Source organism: Plectropomus leopardus, chromosome 7 (assembly GCF_026936395.1).
Source record: "Plectropomus leopardus strain MGB_pleo_1.0 chromosome 7, ASM2693639v1, whole genome shotgun sequence".
In the NCBI taxonomy this organism is placed as follows: Eukaryota; Metazoa; Chordata; class Actinopteri; order Perciformes; family Serranidae; genus Plectropomus; species Plectropomus leopardus.
The window spans coordinates 13,216,018-13,230,531 of record NC_142182.1 but is presented as its reverse complement, the minus strand read 5'-3'; the positions used below and the strand labels follow the sequence as shown (position 1 = coordinate 13,230,531).

At 37.8% G+C, this 14,514-nt stretch overlaps 1 long non-coding RNA gene across 1 annotated transcript in view; it reads right to left on the bottom strand.

The window, feature by feature from the left end:
* Positions 1-14,514, bottom strand: part of LOC148189156 (uncharacterized) — a 224,776-nt gene that overhangs the window by 76,474 nt on the left and 133,788 nt on the right. The window contains exon 3 of the long non-coding RNA XR_015776972.1: positions 779-865. This is a non-coding gene — a long non-coding RNA (uncharacterized LOC148189156). The remainder of the gene's footprint in view (positions 1-778; positions 866-14,514) is intronic.

The window sequence follows — 14,514 nt, the reverse complement described above, 5'->3', positions numbered from 1 at the left end:
TACATTCTATTATCTCAAATGGCTTAAAAAAAAATAGTGCATCAGGGGCGCCCGGTGGCTTGGTGGATAGAGCAGCCGCACCATGTGCAGAGGCTGTGTCCTCGCCGCAGCAGCTGTGGGTTAGATTCTAGCCTCGGCCCTTAGCTGCATGTCGCCCCCTCTCTCTCTCCCCCTTTCACACTTGACCTTTCCTATCCAATTAAAGGCATAAAAGCCCAGAAAAATAATCTTGGAAAAAAATAGTGCATCTAAATACCATTAATGGAAAAAAATTAAAATAAAACATTTCCCTGGGGGAGCTTGCCCCCAAACCACCTAAAGTTTGGGCTCCGCCCCTGTTCATACAGAGTTGACTATAACAAAGTTAGTTGAGCCACTTCAAAAGGTTCAAAGAAATGCTCGGTGTTTGGTGTTGCTCTTCTTAAACTGAAATAACCATCTAATTGTTTGCATTGCTGGTTCATTAGCTTTGCTGTGAGCCTCTGCAATTTCTTCACCTTTTGTGTTAATGTATTATATTTGTTCTGCACGTTCTGAATAGACATGTCAACAGGACCAATTATTGGTTTCTAAATTAAGAGGGCCTTTGTAGTTTGCATTACAGAACAAATGGAAGCCATTTAAACTCGACCCACACTTTCTTCCTTTAAGTGAAGTTTTTCTTATATTTAGTTTTGCCAGGGCATTAATGGGCATTTCCCATCACAAAATTTGATCATATGCTCAGTGTGAATATTCATTAGGTAGATAAGAAGTGTCACAATGTCGTGCTGCCTACCTCAAATCTGACATGTATCCATGGTGCTTTGCATCCCAGCGGAGCTCTCACAGAAAGACGAAGCAGTGGCAGTTGACATTTCTTGTCCTGCGGCAGAAAAAAAGATGCATTTACATAATTTGCACAGTAAACAACAAAAAAATGCTTAACACCACTGTTTAACAATGGATGCATGATTTCAGCTAATGGATCCCTTCCATACAGGGGGCCCCAGTAATCATTGGTTCTTGCTCAATTGTGCACACCACATTTCTCAATCTTGGTGAAACATGGCTTCAGTGAATGCCACCACTCGCAGATACCACAAAAATCACAAGAATTTTGGTTCAACAAAATTTGGCTAGTGGCAGCCTTGCAATTTTGTTCGATAAAATGTGTTTTTTGTTTAAATCCAAACCTAAGTTTCAGGTAAAAGAAGAGCGCTGTAGAGGAACATTTATGGTTCAGGTGATGGAGGTGCTCATGTGGCCTAAGTTTTAAGGTAACCATATTCAGCTTTAACAAACACAGTTGTTAAAGAGGCATGAATCAGCCGAGATTTCATTTATTCTTAAGTGGTGCTCTTTATTTTAATGGATTCTACTGATTCTCTAATGCTGTTCATGACCAGCCTTTCAATGAAAAGCCTTTAACTAATGTTTTACTTCTAAACCCTTAGGAGACAGAGTGTGACAGTAGAGAGTCATTCTTTTCAACCCAGTTTCAAAATTATAGAATTTGTTTTTACCTTTTCAATATACATTAAACAGCCAAGCAATTCGTGTGCCGTGGTTTTGTGTGTGATAACAGTTCTAATGAAGAAATTAACTGAGCATTCACTGGTGCATTTATCCCAGGGAGCTGAAAAGTGGGGAGATCTAATGCTCTGGCCTGGGAGATTTGTCAGACAGACTCAGATCTGACCACTTGCCACAGGGTGTGGTGTTGTGTAAACATCCACACGGGCAACCCTGACCTTTCACTATTTTTTTGCTGTTCTTTCTGGTCTCCTTCTCTTTGCTCTGGCCCCTAGAAACCCATGGATGAGACCAGGCATTAACCCTGAGGCCTTGTCTCTAATATTCATGCATGTAGAGAAAGACATCATAATGAAAGGGTTATTTTTCTCCCTCAGAAACAAATATGTGCATTAATAAAACACTTGCCTGAATAATAACTGCATTATGATAATGAAGTAGAGATTTGTGATAACACAACATAATGCCTTGTTTGTGTCACGGGAGAGCAGAAACATGCAGTCAAGTTATTTATAACCTTGCCTGCACTCTTGTTATAAATCTATAGCAACTGATCGGGGAAAAAAAGCCTCTGTATGTAAATTCTTCTCCGACAAAATTCCCTTAGGGACTTTGATCACGTAACTTACTCATGTAACATTTCAGCAACAATATAGGTATATTAATTACAAACCAATGAAGGTTCATTGGCTTGTATTTAATGTAATTCTTAAATATAATTATTTTCCATCATCCTCATTACCAAACAGTTGAAAAGGTGAAACCAGGAAAAGTGTATCTCTTCCTAATTAAACATTTTTAAAGATGAAATCAGTTTCTTGTGTTATTCCATGTAACACTATCTCCTATGAAGTTGTGCATATTTGTATGGAAAGTAGATTTTATAAAGGTTTGACTTCCTTACTTTTTAGTCACTTTTAAGATTCCCAGCTTCTCTGCACTCCCTTCAGTAAGACTCTGCCAAGTAGTAATATAAAAAGAAAATATCCTCTTGCTTTTGTTGCAGGCTTTGCTGCCTCTCAAAGAAGACGCTGGCTCAAAGTAGTGCCTTGAATTGGATTATCTTAAATACTTAGTTGCATTATTGATTTACTCATCCCTTCCATTAGCACTTAAGTGAAAGAGAGGGATTCATACTGTATGCCAAGTTTATTTAGGGAGTAAGATCTGGGAGCAAGGCTATAGTTCATCACACAAATTAAGCTCAAGTTCCATCATTTGGCAGACTCCACGGCCTTAAATCAAAACACAACCTACGAGATGTAATGTTACAACTTAAGCAAATGATTTATGCATTACACAGGTTATAAATTATGGAATATCTACACATTCTCTACAATCGGCTCGTGTCAACCTGTCTCACACTAACGTTGACGCACAACACAGAGTATTGTATTATAGATAAGCTCTCTATCTTGTATAATCACACTCAGTAGAGATTTCTTGTGCCATTAATCTTTGTTTGCTGTCATTGTCTTTGTTTTCAGCCTCACTGTACTTTCGCTGCCCTCATCTGAGATTTACAGTCCAATACAGATGTTTATCTGAATTAAAAGTGACACTTCAAAAGTCATCAGGGCCCTTTTTGTTACTTTAATAATGTGATGTGATATCAGCAATGCACAACTTTCTTCTCAGCATTATTAACACATAGATCTGTTATGGGGTGTAACAAATATACCATCACATAGCACACATGTGCCTCAAGAGGTTGGTTATATTCAGTGAAGTCATGTTTGCTTCTGTTTATCCACTGGCAGTTTCAGTAATACACTGTGTACACAAAGTGAAATGTTTTCATCCTATTTTAGGGATGGACTTTCTATGAAATATTTCCCTCTTCTTAACACTGAATAAATAACACACAGAGGACTGTGGGCACATGCACTGGGCCTTTGGTCCCCACAAAAGTTACCTAAAATGTATTACAATAATTCCACATTGTCTCAATGTGGACTTAATTTTCTCTTTTGCCTTCATGCCAGTTGGTTCTGAATTAATTTTTGGACTCTTTCACCTTGAAGCAGAGTTCATGTCACTTTGCAGGGAGCACTGCATTCCAATACACCTACGTGAGATTGACGTGCCATTTTAACACCCAAACACAAAACAAACCCTGATTTCTGATATTTATAGCAGGCACATTTTTAGCAATAGTCATTCAGTGTATTAACATTTTGTAATTATCTCTCTAATTTGTGGTTTTAGTTGTTTGTGGCAGAGTCTGCCATTTCCACACTTGACTCAAATCGCCTAGACATGCACAAGGGATTTTCAGGAAACGATCCATGTATGTTATCCAGTGTTAATATCATCTCACTGATACCAGCCTCACTGTTCACATTCCCACAGCTTTATCAGAGCTGTATCAACTTGATACAAAGCAAACATTTCCCACTGCTGTTGCTCTATATTAAAAGCATGCAACTGGTGAAACATGGGAAGGATTTTATTGTGAAGAAATCACAGAAAATTATACAAATTATTTATGCTGACTGTGAGCCTTAATCAGACATGCATACACCAAACAAATGCCAAATGTCAATTTGGGTAATATTTTGATATTAAATCAGTTAAAATATTGCAGTGAGTAACAGAACAAGAAGAAATCACACTGTGCTGTTAGATGAAGAGCCGCAGGCGACAGGCTGCACAACTCCAACTCCTCAGCAAGGTATGCAAGGTTCTAGGAAGGTTTAGAAAACTACTTGTGCTGTGCACAGCATGAAATTTGATTGTGGCTGCTCGTAGCATGGTGGAAAATGTCCAGTCATTGACTGGCTTCTTTATTAAAACAATGTGCATTTGTGTGGTTGCACTGTCAACACAAACACCAGATGCTTTACAAGGAAAGTTTGCCGCCTTTTGAAATCTGGGACCTAAAGTATTAAACCACTCTTGCTGTTACCACCAGTAACCACAAATGTCTTTAAATTAACTGACTCCTAAGACTGAAATCTTAAGGCGTTTAACTTTACGTTTCTGTTTCTGTCCAACTGAAATCCCATTCACTCACCCTTGTTTGCAAAATAACATCATCAATATTTTGTTTTGTTTTGTATTTTAATTGCATTGTTCATATTTTTTTCTTCTTATTGCATTGCAGGTAGGTTTCTATGCTGTTTAGTGTGTTGCTGCTGGGCAGCTAATAAGCTGCTTAGCCTGAAAACTGATGTTAGCTGTATACTTTTCCACAGTGAATGTGTGTTTGGTCATTAGTTCAATAAACTAAGGTGCAGAATAAGATCTGTGTTAATGCTTGTTAGTTAGATGAGAAGGAGACTGGAACAGGAAAGCTTATGTGGTTGTTGTTCATAAGTCTTGAACATCAACCACATTAGACTTACTGTGTGACGTGGCTTTTTGGTACCAGGCTGCCCTGCCTATGACTGAAAGCTGACAATACTTCTTTACACAACATTTGATTGTCTGTATTAAAATCTTAGTCGATTTCCACTGACTTCTTTGACCGGCCCCGAAAAAATGTATTACTGTTCTAAATGTCACCATTTTAAGTAAGTCTTAAACATCATGAAACAGTCACAGTTCTGCTCCAAAGCTGTTGGGTTAGTTTTAGGCAACAAAACTTAGTGATTAGGTTTAGGGAAATCATCTGGCTTTGCATTAAATAAGTGCTTTTGGTACTAACGTGACATAACATGTCATGTAAAATGCATCACAAACGTAGCATGCTACACATACCAGCAAACTAGGCTACCTTATTATAATAAGAAGTCACTGCTGACTACATGGTGCACACACACGTCTCCTAGTCCTGTGTTTCTTTGACCCATCCACCAAATAGAAACTTCTTCAATATTAGCACATTACGTAGATTTTGTCGCTTTTTTTGCTATTATTTTCATTATTAACATTATTACTTTCCTTTTTTGCTCCTGTAACAATTAGTGCAGCCACTAAAGAATGCTGCCTTGCAGTAAGTGTAAACATGGGTCATAAGCTGCTTGCACAGTCCACTGTATAGATGTTTTTTTCTGAGAGAGCAGGCTGTAAAACACATTTCACACACAGGAAATGTGTTTTACAGAGCAGATAGCTACCTGTGTGCTGAAGCAGACAAAAAAACAGGCTGTCAATTGGACATGCCATTTCATTACTCTATTTACTCTGCATGCTGGGGGAACCATCAAATTTGTGGGTAATGTTACATAATGGGGATAATGCATAACGACAACACATTGTGGTATTTAAACCATACCAAACAGGCAGGTAAAAACAAGTGCTTAAATATCACCACAGTCAATTATGGGGCAGTACCCATGTACTATTCAATGTATAAAAAACATCCATAGAATTTAATGATGCTTAAAAACAACAGAGGAAAAGAGAGGTGTAAAGGAAATTAATTAAAAAGAATACAGTTTAGTATCAAAACAGCTTTTTAAAAAACCTGCCATTCAACGTTGCTCTCCCCAGATACCTCCTCCAGCTCTTCCTGGAAGATCCTGAGGAATTCCCAGACCAGATGGGATTTGTAATCCCTAACATGTTCTGGGTCTGCCTGGGGTCTACTCCCAGGTGGTCATATCCAAGCCTTCTTTTTGCTATTACAGCTTCTTTCATTATTTTGCCATTGCTCTTTTTTTACTGAGTTTCATTTGTGTTTTGTTTTTTTACCTTTTTACAGAACTGGGAATAAGCCGAACTTTGATAATAACAGAAAAAAATGTATAATACAGAGGGGAGATTTCAATAAAATACAGGTCTAGGCTCACAATATCCATCTTAATACCTCTGTGACAGAATAGTACCTACAATTAAAATCCATCATGACTGCCTGAGCGAATCTCGCTGCCAATATTCTGCATGTCCTTTTATGCTTTGTGCTTTCATGTATCAGCTCATTAACTTTGCAGAAATGTTGGTATAGCTCGGGTCATTTCAACCAGTCCCTGGTGTGTCCCCTACGCCACTTGATCTGTGTGTCACTGATAGGCCTCCCTGCTGCTCATCAGGCTTGAAAACAGCTTGTGTCTGCAGCTTTTCGGCAGAGCGCAATGGCTGCAAACAACAGCGAGCACCTATAGCAGTGGTAGCAGTGGCCGTTCAGCTTCAGTCACCTGGCTCACACTGCTTATTTGACGGATAGAGGCAGCTGAGCTAAACATTTTTCCCCCCTTGTTTCAGAGGACACAGAATAAGAACCTGGGAACACTGTCCGTCAACATTGTCTAGACATAAAAAAAGGTGACAACACTTAATGGAGGATGTGCCTCTTGGCTTCAACAGTAAACACTTTGAGAATTAGGACGTAGGATTGCGTGTCTATTAGATGAAGAGAGACTGACATTTTTACGCAAAGAATTCAACAACAGACCTTTTAGCAAAAGGCCCCAGAATGGTTTGGAGGCCTCCTGTCATATATGTCAAAATATCAAAGGAAATTTTTCACTAGGCTAAGAAATCAAGTGTAACTCTTTAGTGGAGAGTAATAAAAGGAGTACAGGAGTACAATACCAACTGCTATAATTCTGATTAGTCTGTGTCCAGGAAGCCATGTCCTACCCTCAGAGGATGTTTATTTTTACCAGAGTAACCCGATTAGTACAAACCGTGTCTGAGATGCTTCCAAAGGCCAATTTTCAGGCATCTCTCGTGTTGCTAAAATCAGGTCTTTCTAAGGTCGCTCTGCCAATTTCACATTGTTTCATGCCAAACAATGAAATACATTTCATTTCAGGCTTTCGTTCTATCACTTGTGATAACATTTCAATCTTCTCTTGTGGACTGTGGACCCCTGTCAGGAAAGCTCCTCACCTTGCCTAAACACAGTACTAAATACTTTTTTTTTTCCCAAACAAAATATATTTTATGAGTAGTCACTGATGTTGCAAAGCAGCAAAAGCAATAGAGGTAGATCTTTGATATTGTTTTATGTTATTAACAAATATGATTTTGCTATAGTTCCCTGTTTTTGCCATAGGCTTCTATGCTTCCGATATTTACTTTGAATTCCAGTTCTTAAAATAGTTACCTACTCAAAACATGCATATCTGTAAACCTGGGCAGTACTGTATTGTTATGTATTGTAGGCTTTAGCCATGCTGTTTGATGGTGATGTTAGGTGAGGCTGGAACATGTCGCGTACCTTTGCATTCATTTAGTGATCTGTTCAAAGTTTAACAATCTCATAATAATACTCTCCATCACAATGATTAAGTCTATTGATTATCCTGTAATTGCTATGGTCGTCCTCTTTTGGGGGGCTGAAGAGCAGGAGAACCACAGTTATTAAAAGGGATAATGGGTAAGTGCTATTTACAATGCTCCGTTTGTTAAATAAAGAGTAATTGGGTTGGAGAGAAAGAGAGAGATGAGACACTGCATCTGGCCCCAAACGCGAAGCTCTGCGTGTGTTATTAGTTTCCAAGAACATCCTCAGATCACATGCGCTGTATTCCCTAAGTGCATTAATTACAGATCCAAGCAATTCCATTTCCCTGCTTTTAAAAAGCAAGCACTGGCAGATTCCCTTCTGCAGCAGCAACATGTGCTTTATGTTCAAAATGCACAATAACATATATTAAAAGATAATGTCGGGCTAAAGTAACTGTAACTGTAACATCAACTGTTGTGGTGTTTAAATGTTTTTTGCTTTGCTTAATATCCTTTTATATTTCATTCCAGGTTGATATTTTTTGCTAAATAGTAAAGTAAAGTGATGACACAGTATGTGTTGCATGTACAAGTGTTAATTGCATTACTTGATGCAAAAGGCAAACAGTCTGGCAACACTGAGAATTCTTCATGCTTGCTTGTCTTTTATTGGATTTGTTCTGATGTCGATGTTAAACTGGATTATTTTAACAGTACACATGGCAATCCTGTGCCAAGCACCTACCTTATATCTCTGCAATGAGCAACTACAGCAATCAATAATACTGCAAATCTATACTTAACATTTCCAGTAACATTTCATTAAATGCAAAGCATGTATGCATGGCTTGGAAACAAATACCTTATGTAAACCATGTTGTGACCAGTTTACCAATGTGCACTTAGTACAGAACTATGTGAGGTGAAGAAAAATGTACTTTTCAGTTTACTTACAATGTTTATTTAACAGTCAGCTCTCACCAAAAAAATGGCCAAATGGGTCGACCACCTAACCAGCTAATTATGATCCATACTTACAATTACTGTAAGGTGGCACACTGAAGTAGTCATTATGGGAGCAAAGGAAAAAGTGAGATGGTATACAAAGTGTTAAACTCTGTGTAATGTTGTATAAAGATGGGCTGATGATGTATGAGACCCTGACATATGTAGCGTCTGTCTTGTTACATAAATGACATTACATTAGTAACAAAAGTATGTATTTAAAGCCATGAAGTTTTATACTGTAAACGGTGACAATTGTATAACGATGACATTGTGTTTAAAACTGCAGCCGTTAGGACAATAATATAAGTCGTTTTAGGGGAGTCATATATGTTGTTTTGGAAGTTAGTGGAAATCATCGCTCACTGTCATTGAGGTGTGAGAGAGCACTGGAATTTGATCAATCAAGAATATATGGACTACCTCTGAGTAAAGACAATGGTAAAGTTCAGCGTATTCTGAGGACAATGGTTCCATCGATTTCAGTGACAAGACCTGATATTTCATTTGCGTACACATTATTGTGCCATCCATTCAACTGAAATTCAAAAAGCTCAGCAAGTTCCTGGGAAAAGCCCTGCCAGATGACAACTCTTTTAATTTAACTGACATTCCTCTCAACCTTATTAAAAAGGTATGAGAAAGGTATGACACATCTGCGCTGCTGAAGTGTTTACGCTTAGAAAACATGAAAATATGTTGCTTCTGAAATGCTTTCAGTGTACATTTAAGCTGAGAGCTGTGGCATATGAATGGTAAGTGTTTTAACATAAAAATGAAATTAACATCTATACATTTTCATAAATGAAGCAGTCAAGACGTTTTTTCATGTGTCTCTATATGTTTTATATGACGCATTTCACAGGCATCAAATTTGTGGTGATCATTTAAGTGCCAATTGGTCTGTGGAAAGTGTCAGGTAACAAGCCTGAAAGCACTGAACAAGCATGGCTTGTTTCACATCGTGTGTGATGAACGCCTACAGAGAGAAAGGGGATCTATCATGATAAAACAGGTTATCACTCAGCAGGAACATCATTCAACCTAATTAGGAGTGCATATATGAATGGTTAGTAAGATCCTGTTTGATTACATCTGACAGCAAATCAGCACTTCATTAATAATTTACTGAAAGCTTTTTGTAGTTCTCACTCCAAATTACATAAAACACGGACATTCAGCTTGATAAACATGTATTTCATCAAAACTGTTTGATGCTCTTGATGCTCATAATATTAAAATATTTAATTCATATTATAGAGTGTCACATTTTCCAAAAAAAAGTATCAGGCGATGATGTAATTATTACATGGGGAACAAAATACAAAATATACATTTGACTTAATATGTTAGTGCAAGTTGAAATTTTAGTCTTAAAATTGCAGGACAACTATAGTCCAACCATCATACAACAGAACCTGCATTCAGGTTATTTTTCATTTATAATTGTATGGTGTGACATACAATAGTTGTTTTTTAAGAGCTGCACTGTGCACAGTTGTCACTTTCAGTCAACCAATTCATTCCTATGACACAGTAATGATAATGTGTCCAGCACATCAGTGAAAACAGACAGCAACACCCTCAAAACTATAATCACAATTCAGCCTTGTACAGTACTGTCAATGTCCCTCCCAACTTTTGAAGTTCATGGCTTACTTGTCTATCAAAGGTATGAAATGCAGCTTTTGCTTTATACAGGGAGTGTGACACACAGAGTATAGATATAAGACCAGGAGTTTCTTTGACTCGTGACAGGATTACTTTTTGAATGTGACGAAGGGTATGGGCAAACAACATAAAGATTCAACAGTAAAAATACTACTGGACTCAAATGCCTTACTTATGCTTGGGCATGCAACATTTCTGAAGAGCGATGCAAGACAAAAAAATTCAACGGAAAAAAAAGAGTTGCACAACACTTTTCTTTCATGTCACGCATATTGAGAATTTTCTGATGTTGTGGACACCTTCACACATTGTCACGCACTGTGATCAGTAGTGTTACTATTGTCTCCACGGAGACAGTTATTTTAAATCCACACCAAAATAAGGACAATAAGATAAACAAACAGATATAGTAGGATATTTGTGTGATTTAACAGTTATCTGTGCAGATTACTCTTAACTAAATTGCAAAACAGACTCAGACTGCAGGGCGTCTCTGGTTAACATAGAGACGCCTGAAACCTCTAGCCGAAGCATAATGGAAAACGTTACTGTCAAAGTGTTGCCCATCAAAGCATAAATCAGCCTTCAGGGTACAGTGGGTTTAACCTGATGAATGAATGTTCTTTCATAACATAACATCAACCCAGCCACACTGATCCTGACAGGCTAAAGTTTACTTGCAGCAACCCCCCTACTTAAATAGGACAGTGGGCACAGTAAAAAGGATGTCTGATGCATGTACTGTGGGCTCTGCACGTGTCCTGATTGGCCAGCTATGTTTATGCATATTTCAATCGCTTAATCTGTACTCATAATTGGAAGAGAATATTACCCTTAGAAACCAGTGGAGGGCAGAGCCTGTGTGCGATATATAGAAAAGCATTTAATAATAAATGAATCTTATGTGCCTCATGCGGAGTTTCAGTTTTTGTCTTGTAGTGTTTTCCACCATTGTTGTGACAGTTTCAGGTAAACTGGGGTCATATGCAAGAACACACAGAGTTAAAGATAGACAGGAAAGATATAGTATTTTATCTAATGGTCAGTATTAAAAAAACAAAGGGTTGTGTGTTTGTGTGTGTGCGCGCTCGTGTGCCTGCATGCATCGGGGGAAGGGATGACACAGCTCCATCCGCTGCTAAAATGTATTATTTTAGTCAGACTAGAAGTTAACACACATGTTTTATTTAAGCTGCAAATTGCCTTCTTGAAATGTAACATTACTAAAAGATTAGATTCTTCTTCTGCTGTCTCTGGTGTGATTTTATGCCTCAAGGTTTTTACCCAAGTGCCCCCTGATGAGTATACTGTAGGTCATGTATTGTTAAACACATAATTATGGGGATTAAATGTGCAAATATTGAGAGCGGATTGAGCATGAAACACTGCTCTTGAACACACTAACAAACTTGTACATGCCAATTTTAACCTTCCACAGCAGAGTGAAGTGTTCTCTCTTTTTACCATTTAATTAACCCACATTTTAATTTGTCTCTTTCTACTCATTTGTAATCATTTTTGCTACATGGATGTGACATTTCTTAGAAAAAAGGCAAACATAAATTTAATTAGGGCAGTTTTGCAGTTACACCATGAATGTGTCTGTGGCTTAACCTTACATGTATAAATTGTATTGCGTCAGTTATGTAAAAGTAAGATTTTATATGTTTAATTTTAGACATACTTTCCCAATACAATAATAACCACAAAATACTTTCTTGTATTGTATTTACTGGTAAAATATGCAACTGGCTGCTATACTTGCTTCACTCACCAGCCAAAAAGTCCCAATGGCAATCTATTGAGTGGCTGGTAGATTTTGAAATCTACCAGCCACAGTGGCAGGTAGACAAAGTGTTAAACAAAAATTCAAAATTTCCAACCCTGGTCATGGCACACAAAAAAGGGTAATTTTTGTGTTGAAAGACATAAAAGTTTAAGAGGCAAACTGCATGCTAAATGTTGAGGTCTCACAACCTTTATTTATCCATAAGTCAATATTCTCAGACAAGGCTCTTTTGTCTATGAGAGTCCCCTGTTCTTGAATGCCATATTCATCTTTCCGTGTGAAGCAATTGTATGCTTTCCCCAGCACAATTACCAAACCATGACAGCCCATTTCAGCTTTGTCTAACTCCTCACTTACCGTTCCAAATATATCCATTACCATGCAGATTGGTCCATTATCCTGTGCAATAGGACACTTATATTCAAGTGAGATGTTGTGATTTTCTGTATCAGAGTGGGGCTGCTTTAAAACTTTTGGTCAAGAATCTCCCTGTTGCCTCTAACCAAACAATCTCTTCCCATTCTATTTCAATTAAAAAACAAAACTCTACCGTGATTATTTTGTTATTTCAGGGCAGGTTTGTGCAGTAACAGTGACAAACTGACTATAGGGAACCTTGATACTGTTTTAAAATAAATGGTTACTGACCTGGGCTTTGTCTTTCAAACTATCACATCAGACAAAGCCGTTTCAGCAGTCAGTGTGTGGTCTCTACACCACAGTGAATATGACTGTCCTATTTCCACTCTGCTACCACCTTAAACCATCGATGTCCCTCCTCTAGGCGTGGTCCCCTGATCCCAGTCCTGACAAAGACCTGCCAAACCACAGCTACTTCTGATCCCCCAGGCTGACAAGCCAATCCATCTTCACCTGCAGAGTAACTTTACTACGTCTGTCATCAGCACCCGCCCTCTATCAAGGAGAACTGAAATAGATATGCTGAAACATTAACTGCTTCCTCAGTGATCATGACATTCAGGAATATGTCCTTAATTGTTGCTTCATTCCATTACAATCATTTTGAAACTGCTGTGATTGTTTTATACGGTAAACTGCTGTGATTGTTTTATACGGTAATGTATGCACATGCACTTAATCAGACCACACAAGCTCTGAAAACTTATTTCTCAACCCATGTTTTGTTCATCTTACAGCAAACATTCCATATCAGTGTAATGGCAGTAAAGTACGACTGTAATAATTTAATTCTGTACAGTATATTTAGAGGGCAAACAGTTAGGTCCTGAATGTTCACACACAACCACGGAGCCAATAAGCAGTGTCAGGTTTGCAGCACTAACAGGATTAAGCACCAAGACTTTATGTCTTTTACAGCCGCTGCCAGGCACAGGCCTGGAAATAATGGGATCAGTTTTGAAGCAGTTCATCATGGAGGAAACCACCTCTTCCCACATTAGCTCAGTGTGCAGGCCCCGCTGCATATAGGCACCCTGGAACACGCCTGTAAATTGTAAACAAGTCATGACATCATGGACAAATACACATGGAAATGTTTAATGTGGGAAGCTGAATATTTAACATGTGGGAATTTCACTAACAAGACTGTCTGCAAAGGGAGCAGAGGTTTGTAAAAAAAAAAAAGGGTGCCAGTCAATCACCCATGCACTGTTAATGATAGCATTAACTGAACACAGTTCATAAAGTCTTTATTAATTGAAACTGTCTCCTAATCAGAGGGCCTGTGCTTCAAACCAAATCTGGCTGTCATCATCTCAAACCTAAAAGCCAGCTCAAGCTATCTGCAGTCTAAGTGACGTATAACAGGGTGTAAAAGACCCAAAAGCATCATGAAGGTCAAAGTGCATGGATTATTAAGGTAAATGCGATAATTTTGAAGGCACATTAAAGTTCATAGGGACTAATGACAATGCTGTGCTACTTAAAAGAAATGTACCAGATGTTAAAATCTTTAAAGCTAAAATTATAAGCTTCACTGCCACACATACAAATTTATGTGATATGCTCACCTAGGAGTAAAAAAAATAGATATATTATATATTACAATATCAAGATTCATTACCATGAATAGATGTAGAGTTAATTGGTGGTCTAAACTCATGATCCCTGATTTAAATGTTTTATTAATGTTTCATATCATGTTCAGCGCAAAAACATAAGAATACAGAACAGCTGATAAACTGTACAATATACTGATACTGAACTCAATCACAGGAAGTTTGCATAAAATGACTAATCCCGAGGAATTTTTAAGAATAATTTTTCCTGTAAATATTTCATCTGAGATGAGTTTCCTGATATTTTAGAAACTTTTATAGCATTTTCTGTCTGTCTATGTATTTTTTATTTTTTTCCATTTTTAATAATCATTCACAGTTAATGGGCTTCTATTTTGATATATTCAGTAGTTCACCTGCACATTCTGAAACCCTAAT